Raw genomic sequence first — 13,032 nt, forward strand, 5'->3', positions numbered from 1 at the left:
TTCGTTTTGATTAAGGAAGCTGTATTTAAGCTTACAATTAATATTAATTCATATAAGCATTGCTTATATATTTGGAAGTTATTAATTCGTCGTGAATAATTTAATCATAAATAAATAGAATAATTTGATTCTTTCATTTTTCATTTCTGAAAGATAATTTTTTTTTATTTAAAAGTTTGACTCAATGATAATATTTTTAAATTAACAGATCCAATAAAAAAAATTTAATTTAAAAACATTTCCCTATAACGCGACCTTTATTTGCATTAATTTACAGAGCTGCAAGTGAAAAATAATAATCTACCTATGGTGTTAAGCTGAATAATTAAACGCACTAATTACCAAAATATATTGAATTAAAACTAATTTTGTTTGAAGACTTGATTTTAGAGAAATTACAATACATTAATATTTAGAATTGTCTTGTAACGAGAACATATTAAAATTTTTTAAAAATATTTTTATGCAACTACAGAATAACACGAATGGGTGTTTTTGAAAGGACTCCAAATGCTGAATACTTTTCGATAACTTTTTAAAAATTTAATGCTTTAAAGAAAATTGTAATGTTAATGGTTATTATATGTTGCTAATGCTTTATGAAACAAGAAATGTTATATTCCCTTTTAAAGTAAGTTAATATATGACATTTAGTATGAAATGTCGCTAATGGAAAATATATACTGAATACTTCAGGTATGTATATACTTCAACAGTTAGCTTATTCACACTTAAATAGATTAATTCATCTTCATTTAAAACATCGTTGAATCTGTTCATCTTAAAAGTTAAAAGTCATTAAAAACAGAAATTATGAAATTTCATTGGAAGTTCATTATTATTATTTGCTTATAATGTAAACTGGAAATTACAGACTCAATGGATTCTAAATTTCATAATATATATGAATAAATTTAATCCAGTTTATAATAAATAGTTTTGCATTTCTATTTCATTTATTAATTTTATGAAGGTTAATGACAATATAGAGCATTTGGAAGTATCATGGTAGTAACAATTTAAAATGTGCAAAACTCTCAAATTAAAAAAAATAATTAAAATTTGGAATATTAAGCGTTTATAATAAATTTAAATAAGTCTTCCGCATTTTCATCAGAATACAGTAAATCTATTCCTCTTAATGAAATGTGAATTTAAAAATCTGCACATTGGACAAATCAAATTTGAGGGCTAAATTTAATTTCCATGACGCTTCACAATCTTTTAAATTAATGTATCGCACAATCGTTCCTTAATGCTAGTCTTATCATGAAACAGCCCTAATAAATTCTGATCCGGTAAGAAATATTTATGCCTTTTATTTCAACAATTTATTTGTGATATTCGTTCACTCAGTGATCTGAACATTCACTTACTTATCAAATGAGATAGATGCATCAAGATATTTCCTGAGAGATTATTTCCGATACGAAAAATAAGTAAGCAATGTCGATCTTCCTCGCAATTGTTGCTGATATACATTCGCAGAAGAGAGTTTGCCTAGAGAAAGAGTTTATTGAAGCGCATCAACATTTCATAGAAAAAATCCCATTGTCTCGGCAGATATTTATGTCGATACACCTCATTTTATTTCAAAATATTTTCATCGCATTCATGAAATCTCGTGAAATAATGGAATGCATTTTGATTTAAAACGATGGCGACGTATTAAGATAGATTTTTCATTTTCCCATCTGTTAAGTTTTAAAATTAAATGCGATTCAATTTTAGCTTTAGCCTTTTAGTTTTGATCTTCCTTACGGAAAGAAAGCATTTAATATATTTTTGTGGCCTTCATTTCAAAAATGTGTTGATGAAGAAAATTATACCAAATGATGCATTTTCAGCTAGAGTTTCACATGATTTTTGAGCGTCATTTCAGTCTCTTTTGCTATATATATATCAGTGACAGCAAAACATATTTTGAGTTAGTCACCCTCATTGGCAGATGATAATGGACGATATTTCCACAGTATATTCAATATTTTGAATTTCATAAAATATTGTGATGATATCTTAACAGTATTGTTGGGTATTTTGTGCTATTAGGTTGTGCTAATAATTTGCAGTAATAACCAAAACGAAATTAATTTTAAAATGCCTAATTTCTTATTGAAGATATTGTAATATGAAATAGATATATATGTCATGATGCTTCTTAATTTATATCCTAGCTAATTTATCGTAAATTAGCTCGTGTTACTTTATTCTAAAATTATCTTTTATTTCCTGAAACAAGTCCTATTTTTTTATTAATTATTTCTAATGCGGGCTCTAAAAATATTACTGGGTCTAGAATTCTCAAGCTTCGAGAGAAGGGATACAAATCCCTAATGCACGTGATATAATTTACAAAGATACCCAAGTTTTCTTTTCCTAAATCAAAATATGTTAAAAAAGTCCCTATAAGAATCTCTTAGTAAAAGCGGTAAGGGGAAAATATTTCACAATTTCACTCTTCTGTCTCGATGTAAACAGAAGCATTTCATCGCTTCTTCCTGTGCATAAAGTATGCCATTCTTGGAAAAACAAATTGAAATTAAAATTCCCAATTTGTCTCCTTTTCGGCCTCTCGTCTGCAAAATTATGTTAGATATATATTATTGAAACCGCAATTCATTTTAGCAAAATATAAAATTGATCAAAACAATTCCTTATACGAGAAAAGGCCATTTATTGCACAATTACATATGAAAGAATGTAATATTGCTGTTGAGTAGTCTTTTGCAGATTTTGATGTTTTATGCGATTCATTATTAATTTGGAGTATTTGTCAAACAATTTATGATCTTTTTCAGCGTCGGTTTGAGTATCTTGCACATTTTACTTGCATCTTTCTTTTTATACCTGATCTTACTTCTTTATTTGGATTTTACCGGTGCTTTTATGTTTTAAAATTTTAATTCAAATTTCAGGTCATTGATTTTAACTCTAGCATGGAATTTTTAACATAGAATTTATCATCGCGCATTATTCTCGCATAGTATCTTTTACTTTTTGGTATACGAAACAGAGAAATATTTGTTTTCTGCAAAAACATTTGACCTCGATATTTTAATGAGCGCACACATTTTAGATTTTCCCGAAACTACAAAATGTGTTTTTGATATAATATCTGTCTGCCTGTGAAAACGATAATTCAAAAACACAACAAGCTAAAACAATAAAATTTGGTATATGATCCTCAAAACATAATTTTTTATTATGTATCAGACAAAATCCGTCCATAGAAAAACTGACCATCCGAATGCATATAAACTTGCTAAATCTAAAACGTGTCGAGTTAGATTAATGATTTTTAGTATATAGTTTAATCATCAAAATTGTAAATTTGTATTAAATTTTGAAACAAATTTATCCGTATGTTGACTGTGTCAGCCTATTCGTTGATATGTTAATGTGATTGCTCAAAACAGTTTAGATGACTGAAATTCGGAAATTCTAGATAAATGACAGTTATAATTCTATGATAACAACCTTGGCATCATAAATGTAGACGAGTATCAAATTTTAAATCCAATTCATCAAATTTTAGATTCCCAAATACATACTCCATTTTCCTTTCTGTACAAGAAAAAGGATTCGGCGATTATAAGTGCATATACAAAGAAGTTCAGGAGACCATACTCCCGCTTGCTCATTTTCAGTTTCCATATACATCTTATGCATGGCCAATTCTGTAATTTCAAAAATTCCAACCATCTATTTAACTGAAAGTGTGCTGCCTTTTCAGCCCTGAATTTCATTTATTTTAGTCAGAAATACTTTGAACATTTTGCTTCCATTCTCAAACACTTGAATCCATTTCAATGTCTCTTTTCATGAAGGAAACTTAATCATCAGACACAATAGCATCAAAAACCTCCTATGAAGGATAACAAATGTCAGTTCAAGTGTCCTGGGATAGAACCCATTTAGGATTAGCCTATTTTTGAGTTATGATAAATGGGTAAAGATCTTTTTAGGAGGATCCGGTATTTGGCACTGATAAATAGACTATTGACTACTCAGGCGGTCTGCCCGACTTCTCTGGTAATGGTATTCTTTCTACGGGAATCGAGATATTAGGAGGAACCAAGTCATTTTTCTGCTCTTTTCTTACATGTGTTCTTAACGGTGACATTTATAGTAGCCGTATGCCATTTATTAAAACAGCTTTTCTTCATTCTTGCGTGCCTTTACCTTACATCTATAGAATTTTTTCGACTGAACTATCATAATTTTTTTATTTAATAGCAATTTCATGTGAAACTGCGAGCAAATAGTTGCATTTATGCGTTTAGATCAAAATAATGAATTATTCTGTATTATTTCGTTATTTTTTAATTGTTTTTCTTGAAATTTTTAAATTTTTATACAGTTTATTTCATGAATCTGAACAAAAATTTATTAAGGTATCTATGACTAATAAATTAAACACTCCTGAAAAATTACAGGAGTTAATTTATAAAATGTCAAATGAGATGTGTTAGCATAATATATGGAAACTTTTATGGATTTCGCAAAAGTAAAATATTAATGTCTGGCGCTATGTCTCGGTTAAATGTAAGTATATTTCTCGTATATACGACATTTCGTCCATGCAGTCGATTCTCATAAACCGGGACTGTACCACGAGATTACTATGTCTACGGGGAATAATGAATTGGAAAACTTATACGCAGATCTAATTTGGCTCTCTTATCTACGAATAAAATTGCCGATTGTAAATTTTTTAAACATAGTAGCTACAAAAAAACTTTTAGTTCAAAAATCATTTATTATGTTGTGGCAATTATTCCTTTAATTTGAATAACCTTTCCATCTTCAATAGTTAAGCAATCACAGGGAAATAATTTCAAACCGGCTACCATTTCCTTCCTATTTTAACTGTTTCACAAATCTACGATCTCTCCAAACTTGCACCTTTCCTACAACAAATCCTTCACCGGTTTAGATATAATCAAAATTATTTTATTTATCATTTTTACTCGATAACATGGAGAAGTGTTATGCACATATAGTTTTTAAATGAGTATGAGATGGTCTGAGAAGTTAAGCAGAAATGTTCTGTTAGTCATGTCATAAGAACCACTTCAATAATTAGACTTCAAATTAAATTTACCTAAAGTACGCGGCTGTTGATGCACAACGGGGGAAAACATGCAGGTAGATATTTAACAATATGCACCGTTATGTCTTCCTTGTGACATTTATGTCCCGAGAATTCTGCATTCTTAAAATTTAACAAGAAAATGCAAATTAGAGCTGAATTCTGACTATTGGATTATTTGTAATGTTATAAATTGCACAAAATTCTTCTTATTCTATGGTTTGAGTATAGGTTCTCAGGTAATTATATAAAGAAAATTATAAGCGCAGAAATCGTGTTTTTATCTTTATACATTTCCGATAGTTTTTAAAACTAATTACAATGCAATCTGCTATAGAATCGTTTTCTTTAAACTCGCGTAACGTAAAATAGAGATAAATAAACATTAGCTTTATTTTTTTGTCAAATAATTGAATAATCGATAATTCGTTTTTGAATAATTATACTTTCTTTATACCTGTATTTAATATGTATTATTCCGGAATATGTGCATTTGTGTTATCATATCATATCAAAAAATATATCATATCTATATATCACATCAAAAAAATCTTTAAAATTTCTTAGTAAAACTATTTCAAATTTTAAGTCCTTCACTAAACATTTTCTTATTTATTTTGAAACTTTGGAGCTTTCTACAATATTTGTTGGAAATCTACAGCAAAATGTTTTTTTTATGTAATGGGATTATAAGAGCAAATGTTTATAAGAATTTATACTGAGTTTCTCACTTTAAAAATTATTTTATTAACAAAATTCTAATATTTAAATATTTTAGCATTTTTATAGTGCAATCCATAACAATTCAAAAAATTTCTCCTTTAAAAATAAATCGACTAAAAGTTGGACTTAAATTGCATGAGGAGCGAGAACGTTTCTTCGAAAAAAGATGAAAAAATATTTTTGATTAAATTAATCTCCTGAAAAGAATACGCGTAAATTGCTTCTAATTACATAATGCATAGTTCTGAAATACAGTATTTATTCGTTTTGGTAATTTAAAAATGATTCAGAGATATTTATCGAGATGTATATCAAGTAATGACTGAACCTGCACAGTTATTAAATAGTTTTATTCAACAAAAAAGCAATTTTCTTCTCGGTTTTCTGCAATCTTTGTTTTTATGATACATCATAAAGAATTGGGAGAGTAATTTATTAAATTTTTATTTTTATTTTTCACAAGGTGTAAACACATTTGCAAATTACGCTGGCAGAAAAATAGAATTTTTAATGAGATTTTAAATGCTACATTTGTTTATGATACATAGGGTTGTTTCTAAAACAGAAAAAATGTATACAAGAGAATTTCTTAAAGCGAGTTAATTTATTTAAAATGTTTTCTTATAAATGCGATCTTTTGAACATAAAATTTTCGGGAAAAAAATTAATTTCAGATAAAACTGGAGAAGGTAATTAAAGATGTGATACTACTTTTTAGATAAAAGTTTTTTGATAAAGTTGAAATTTAAAGCACAATAACCTATTTTATATAAAATTTAAGCATTGTGTAGATGTTTTTTTATTTCCTGATAACTATTTATTCTTTGTAATTTTTAAAATTTTGCTAAAATTTCTTTCAATTTGTAACAAACCCATTATTAAATTTATATATATATAATTAGAATTTATACAAAAATATGTAAAAACTGAAATAAGATGTATTAATATGGATAAAGAAATGTAAAATTCAGTGTGCCAGGTATAAATCTCAATCTGATGGCTGCCGCAGCAAAAGTAGAATGTCTTATGTTCTTGAAACTTTTAATCACATGTTATCTAGGAATTTCCAATTTTCAAATGGCATATTTATTGGTCTTTTTAGTCACCATGTAGTTCGAAGATTTGCATTGCTATACTATTAAAATAAAATCATAATTTAAGAAAACGTATTGTATCAAATTATCCTTCATTCAAACTATGTTAAAGTGAAGGTTTGCTTTTTGAAATAGCATGTTATAAGAAAGTTGTATGCATCGAGCAAATAGTTTGTCTAAGGTAAGAACATTATTTTTCTCTTCGAAATACTGACTTACTTAGGGCATTTTAAAAGTCCTGTATATTTTTGTCGAGTGACTTCTGCCGTCAAATTTATTCCTGTATAAAATGAATGAAATCCCAATGTTGCATTTTTCTACTTTCAAAAATATTTTTTTATAAAAATCATATTTGAACCAAATATTTTGTTCTTAAATCTAATTTATATTAAAACCGATAAATCATTTCTTCGATTAAAATTTTTTCAAATGAATTGTAAAACCAGAATCATATATTCTTTTTGAATAGGGTGGTTACATGATTCTCTACCGATTATGCCAAGCGCAGGAAAGAAATAAAATTTTGAATAAACGAAGAAAAAAAAAGCTATAATGATCACTAAAAGGCAGAGAAGAATAGTAAAACGAGAATTTTCATATTTTACAAATCTTCGGGGTGTCCACCTTCACATACAATGATACTTCAAGTGCGGGAGATGGTATGTGCTACGGCATTCTGCATCAAGTAAATTAAAATGTGGTCAATCTCATACTGATCGGCGTTTTTTTAAATCAGAGAAAGTTTGTGGATCTATAGCATACACTTTGAAGTTCAGGTATTCTCAGAAATCTATTGGAGTGAAATGGTAGAGGTGAATGAATTCCCTTCACTTGACGGTGAATATAATATCAAATGGCGGTAGATTCTGTCATCAAATGTTGCGTCGACAAATGTTGTCTAGAATACCTTATGTCGGGCAGAAGCAACTGATATACACAAGATGTTATATAGAAAATTTCTCTGCTGATTGACTACGCCATTGCAATATAGATTCATACTGAGTGTCAGTTACCAAACGCATTTGTAGACTTTGGGCAGTAATCTTCAAAAAATAAAGACCAAGCATGAAGTTGCTTATTATCGAGCTTTACATTGTGATTTTTGCATCGTGTAATGAAAGTGTGACCGTGTCATGGAGATTTAAATCTGCCCAGGGTATACAGTTCTTTGAATCAACGTTACGAATCGAATAGGCCTCGTCTATCCATTGGTCATCTGTTATCAGAAAGTATACGGGATCACTAATTTTTTATCAAAATCCAACCATAACTGGTGATTATCTTTAGAAACCTCTGAATACACTGAATCCTATCTGGGAACTTCTGAAGAGTATAGAACAGAATTTTCCAGACCACAAAATTCGGCATACTCAGCATGTCTGAAATTCCACGCGCATATGCAATGCGAATTTTGTCTGTCACTTCGTATACTTCTTCAACAACCTCAACAGGGACAACAGATCGACCATGACAATACCGATCATATAAGTAATCAGCTTCATCTATTAGCATAATATTTTGAAAAGAATTTTAGTTATTATATTTTGGAAAAGAAAATTGTTGAAATATTGCATTTCGAGAAAAGCGAAAATGAAGTTTTCCCTCACGGTTTACACTAAGCCCAAAAAAGGGTAAATTTTCTCTCTCACACAAATCTCTGTTTTGTGCGCAATTCTTTTTGTTTAATATAATTTAAATATTTTAAATATTAATTACAAGAAAAAATTTTCTTCTATGATTTCTTGATTTTAGTGTTTTTGATCCACCGTTCAATAATCATCGAGTGATTTGAATATATCTTCTTTTAACTTTTACATATGTTAACTGGCCCGATGTCATATATAAAGGGACAAATGGAGAGATGATTAAAACTGTTCTTGAGTTTATTGTCCATAATTGACAATGGAAAATCAGTACATAGCGATGATCAAATATTAACAAAATTTGTAATAAAGGCACAAACAAAATATTAATCCAGTAGGGAAATACTCCAAAATGATATTTCGTAAATGTTAAATAATATTAAATAAAAAATAAACAATCAATATTGATTTTCTTACTAAAACATTAAGAATTATCTGTCTGTCATATGGTTTACAATTTCAGTTTCAATTATGAAGATTCTAATCATCCTTCTGAACTCGTAAAAGTAAATTAAAAACAATTTTGAAACGTAAAGAAATTTTCAGATTGCGCAGTACAAAAAATACATTATGATTTGCGATTAAAAGATAAGTTTCGAACGTAAACACCCTATAATACACTCGTTTATGATAATTTTCAAAAAATTATTTTGTTAGAAATTAAAGAACGTCATTACAATTATGGAGCTCATTTGAAAGCAATTTGTAGTTAACTTTTCAAGAACAATTTTTTAAAGACTACGTTAGTTATTGTTTAATGTCTGTTTGTTCGTTCTTAATTGTTTGAGATGACTGTTATAGCTGTTTAAAATGTTTCACAATTTTTAATATCTCAAACGCATCTTCAAATGGGAACAATAAAATTTCATATTTTATGCAAATTCCTTTTTTTAATTTTTCTTCGTTAAATTTGTTTTTTTATTGTAATGTTTTAAATAAAGAATTTGAATAATGAGAAATATTTGCATCTGTCATATTTAAAAATGAGCTATAAAAATACTGACGAAATTTTCTTCACATTCCCTCAGCCAAATATCAATAGCTACTGCTCAAGGCAAGACGAATATAAGAGTGTTTATCTTTTGAAAAATTAATTATAATTATTTTATCGTATTCTTGCTTTTCTTAAAACTAAATTACGATAATTAATTAATCATGAGAGTGTTTTTACAGAATTAATAAAAAATTTACATGATTACAAAACATGGCGAAATAAGTTCATGATATTTAAATGCCTCTGAATCCTTAACTCAGTCTAATGAAAATATTGTATCATTTCACCCTAGCCAATCCATCAATTTTACATTAAGATTATAGTTTGTACTAACCTTACTGCCATTTGGGATGGATGCTTTCCATATAAATAACAGCATCTAAAATAATAAGTATGAATGAAATTTTTAATAAGCAATTTTAGGTTTAAGTTATTTACACAAAAATAACTCAATTTATGTTATATCACACTACGAATTTTTCTTAACCAACTTTAAAATTTCAGCAGTTATAGAAAGTTTGTTCAATTTTTATTCTATGTTTCTATTAAGAAACTAATGGGAGAGGCTAACCACACGATTCTAAACACTAATACAATCTATAGTGAATTTATAGCTTAGTTATTAATCATTATGATATATAATTCGATGCAAAAGAAATTTCTTAGTTAAATTTAATTTATGTTTTTAATTAGCATGTTGTAATTTAATAATTATAATACCACAGAGAGAATATTATATTTAAAATCTTTCCTGCAAAGTTATTTCTCAATTTTCACATTTAGAAATAAAACCGAAATAGATTATTTTTTAATCCTAAAATTGACATCGATCGAGGTTTGATTGTAAGTTATTTTTGTTTTGCCGGCAAGTTGCAAGCAGAATGAGACAGAGCGCTGAAACCGAGCACTAAGAGAAAGAAAGAATGGGAATGAAAGTCTATACCGAAAGCAAATAACGAATTATCTGTCGGTAGGAACGCAGTAAAGAGCTGCACAACACACCGTAAAGGTAACAAATAGCCTGCATTTAGAAAGGTAGTCTCGTTGCTTGTAGAGCATGTAGAGACGTTTTTAGAGGAGCTCTACTCCATAAAAGCTCCATTCTAGAGGTGAATGGGATACGTTTGCTGTGTTTCTTTTCTGCTACGAAAACAAGTTTTTCCTATACACCCTCTTTTGAATCAAGTACAGCAATATTTGTTTAATAGCTGGAGCCACGCTAATGCTTATCAGAATTCAACATATGCTAAAAATTGTTAGCTTATCTAATCTTAGATTGTCGTTTTTTCAGAGTTTCAAAATGCGTAAAGGTAGAATAGGATTTCAAGCAGCACAAAATAATCATGTGGCAACAAAAAATTCGAGTTTAAAGGCTAAATATTTAATGCTTGATTTTTGTTGATTTAATAACTTTTAGAGAAGTTGTAACTTGCAACTTTCTTAGAAGTAATCTAATTTTTAGCATTTTTAAGCCATTTGATAAATTCATAGTGTTTTTATAGTCTTTGTTATTTTATTAAATAAAAATAATTGACCCAATTCTAATAAAAGCATAAATATTTCGTTCATTCAAAGATTTTAGTCATTCATTCAATCTCAAAATACCTTATTCAGTTTGCTATTTTTTGACATATAAGGCGCATTCTTTGACATTATTTTATAGAATGTATGAAAATGCGGCCCTATTTAAATCATATTGTTTTCAATGTATTTAAAAATATATATCTAAAATTGAAATTATATATCTTAATTTCTAAAAGCTGTATTTTTAAAAACTTCTTTTGTGAGGAAGCAAATACAATTTTTTTTAAATATTTTTATAAAAGATTCATGCTCAGCAGGAAGCTTGTTTCTTTCATTCATTATGTTAAAATATATTATTGGTGTTAAATTTAATGAATTTTTAATTTAAAACTGTTAGAAATATCTTATTGACGAGGATAATACAATGAAGTAATATAGTATAAAAACCTGCCTAGACTAGTAAGCAATATAGTTGAAATTTTGCTGTCATTTGGAAAAGTAATGATTCTGAATTTTAGAGATCTTGTCTTTTAACGTATAAGAGTTTGTATTAATGGAAAATATATGCAATTCAATACATGTTCGGTGAGTTTAACTACAAAGGCAGTTATAACGAAGAAATCAAACACTCAAATCAAGATTCACAGTACTCCCGCATTAGTATTTTTTAATTGGGTAATTTTTAAAACAAATAATTGAATTACAGAAATTCTCTGTGACCTGAGTTTATACAAATTGAATCTATACAAAACAATTTTAAAAATATCAGAAATGCTATCTAACGATAAATTTCCAACCAAATATTATTTTAAATATATTAATCATTGAAGCCTTTTCTTGCGAAATGTAAGCAATTTACATTGCTAGCTTACTAGGTGTTAAAGTATTTAAAAATATTCAGAAGGAAATATAACTGTAAAAAAAAAAAAAAAAAAAAAAAAAAAAAAAACGAAACTTTTAAAAAATCTTAATAGCAGTCTCATAGGAATATAAATTTTGAGAAATGTAATTTTTGCTACTCCAATTTAGAGCATTAATGAATTAATTCTCTAAAAAGACTGATAATCTAGCTAGTCAAGATAGACTAACTAAATACTAATGCACATTGATTGAATTCGAATGAACAAAAACTAGATCAAATCAATTTTCTCAGAATATTCTGGCTTATTAGCTGCAACTTTTTATCGATGATAGGATGATAAATATTTAGAATGATTATTAAATTATTCATTGTTGCTCTAAATAATCTTTTAGTAGTTTTTGATAAAACGTGGTAATGAGGGTCTTTAAACCTTAAAATGGTATTATTTGCAACATTTTTCCATGATTTTGGCAATTGTATAGTGTATTCTCAAGGGGGAGGGGAGTATTTCATATTGCAATGATGTGTTACCTCAAATATTTTAGATATTACATGAAAAATAAATTACAATATTAAATCATCACTTAATCCAATAGAAACGCGTTTTTTTAGCGTATGAACAAAACAGAAAACAGCAGATTTTCAGCATTTGATTTTTTTTCGCTAAACTTCTGAAAATTCAATAACTGTTACTAGAACTTTGAAAATGCAAATATTTGATAGTATTAATTTCTTCATACGTTTCTTTAACAGATCTAAATAGTTTTCCTATAACCATAATTTTAACGCATTATTGCAAGAGATATTAAACTTAAAAAACAGTTTATTTGTATGAAAAGCCTTTACATAGTAGTTAATTAATATTAAAACACTCTTCTTCTCAAAATAATACATGCAACAAACGTTAATTACGTGTGGCATTTGATTAGAACTGCACTGAAGCAATGAAATAAAAAATATTTATTAATTTTTGAATTTTCGAAATTCGAATAGTGTATTTTTATTAGATAAAAAGTTTTGTCAAAATGAATGAAACATGCAGAAAGCTAATAATTTAAAATCTGATTGAGGAATTAATAAGCATTTGAATAATTATCTCC

The 13,032-nt window shown here is 27.8% G+C and overlaps 1 protein-coding gene across 3 annotated transcripts in view; it reads right to left on the reverse strand.

The window, feature by feature from the left end:
* LOC129958200 (small conductance calcium-activated potassium channel protein 1-like) overlaps window positions 1-13,032 on the reverse strand; it is a 603,543-nt gene that overhangs the window by 442,724 nt on the left and 147,787 nt on the right. For 2 of the 3 annotated variants that reach the window (XM_056070474.1, XM_056070471.1), the window contains exon 5: window positions 9,881-9,925. The exons of the other annotated variant lie outside the window; for it this stretch is intronic. The gene's annotated coding sequence lies outside the window, so the exon portion shown is untranslated. The remainder of the gene's footprint in view (window positions 1-9,880; window positions 9,926-13,032) is intronic. 3 annotated transcript variants of the gene reach the window in all.

This window comes from Argiope bruennichi, chromosome X1, assembly GCF_947563725.1.
Source record: "Argiope bruennichi chromosome X1, qqArgBrue1.1, whole genome shotgun sequence".
In the NCBI taxonomy this organism is placed as follows: Eukaryota; Metazoa; Arthropoda; class Arachnida; order Araneae; family Araneidae; genus Argiope; species Argiope bruennichi.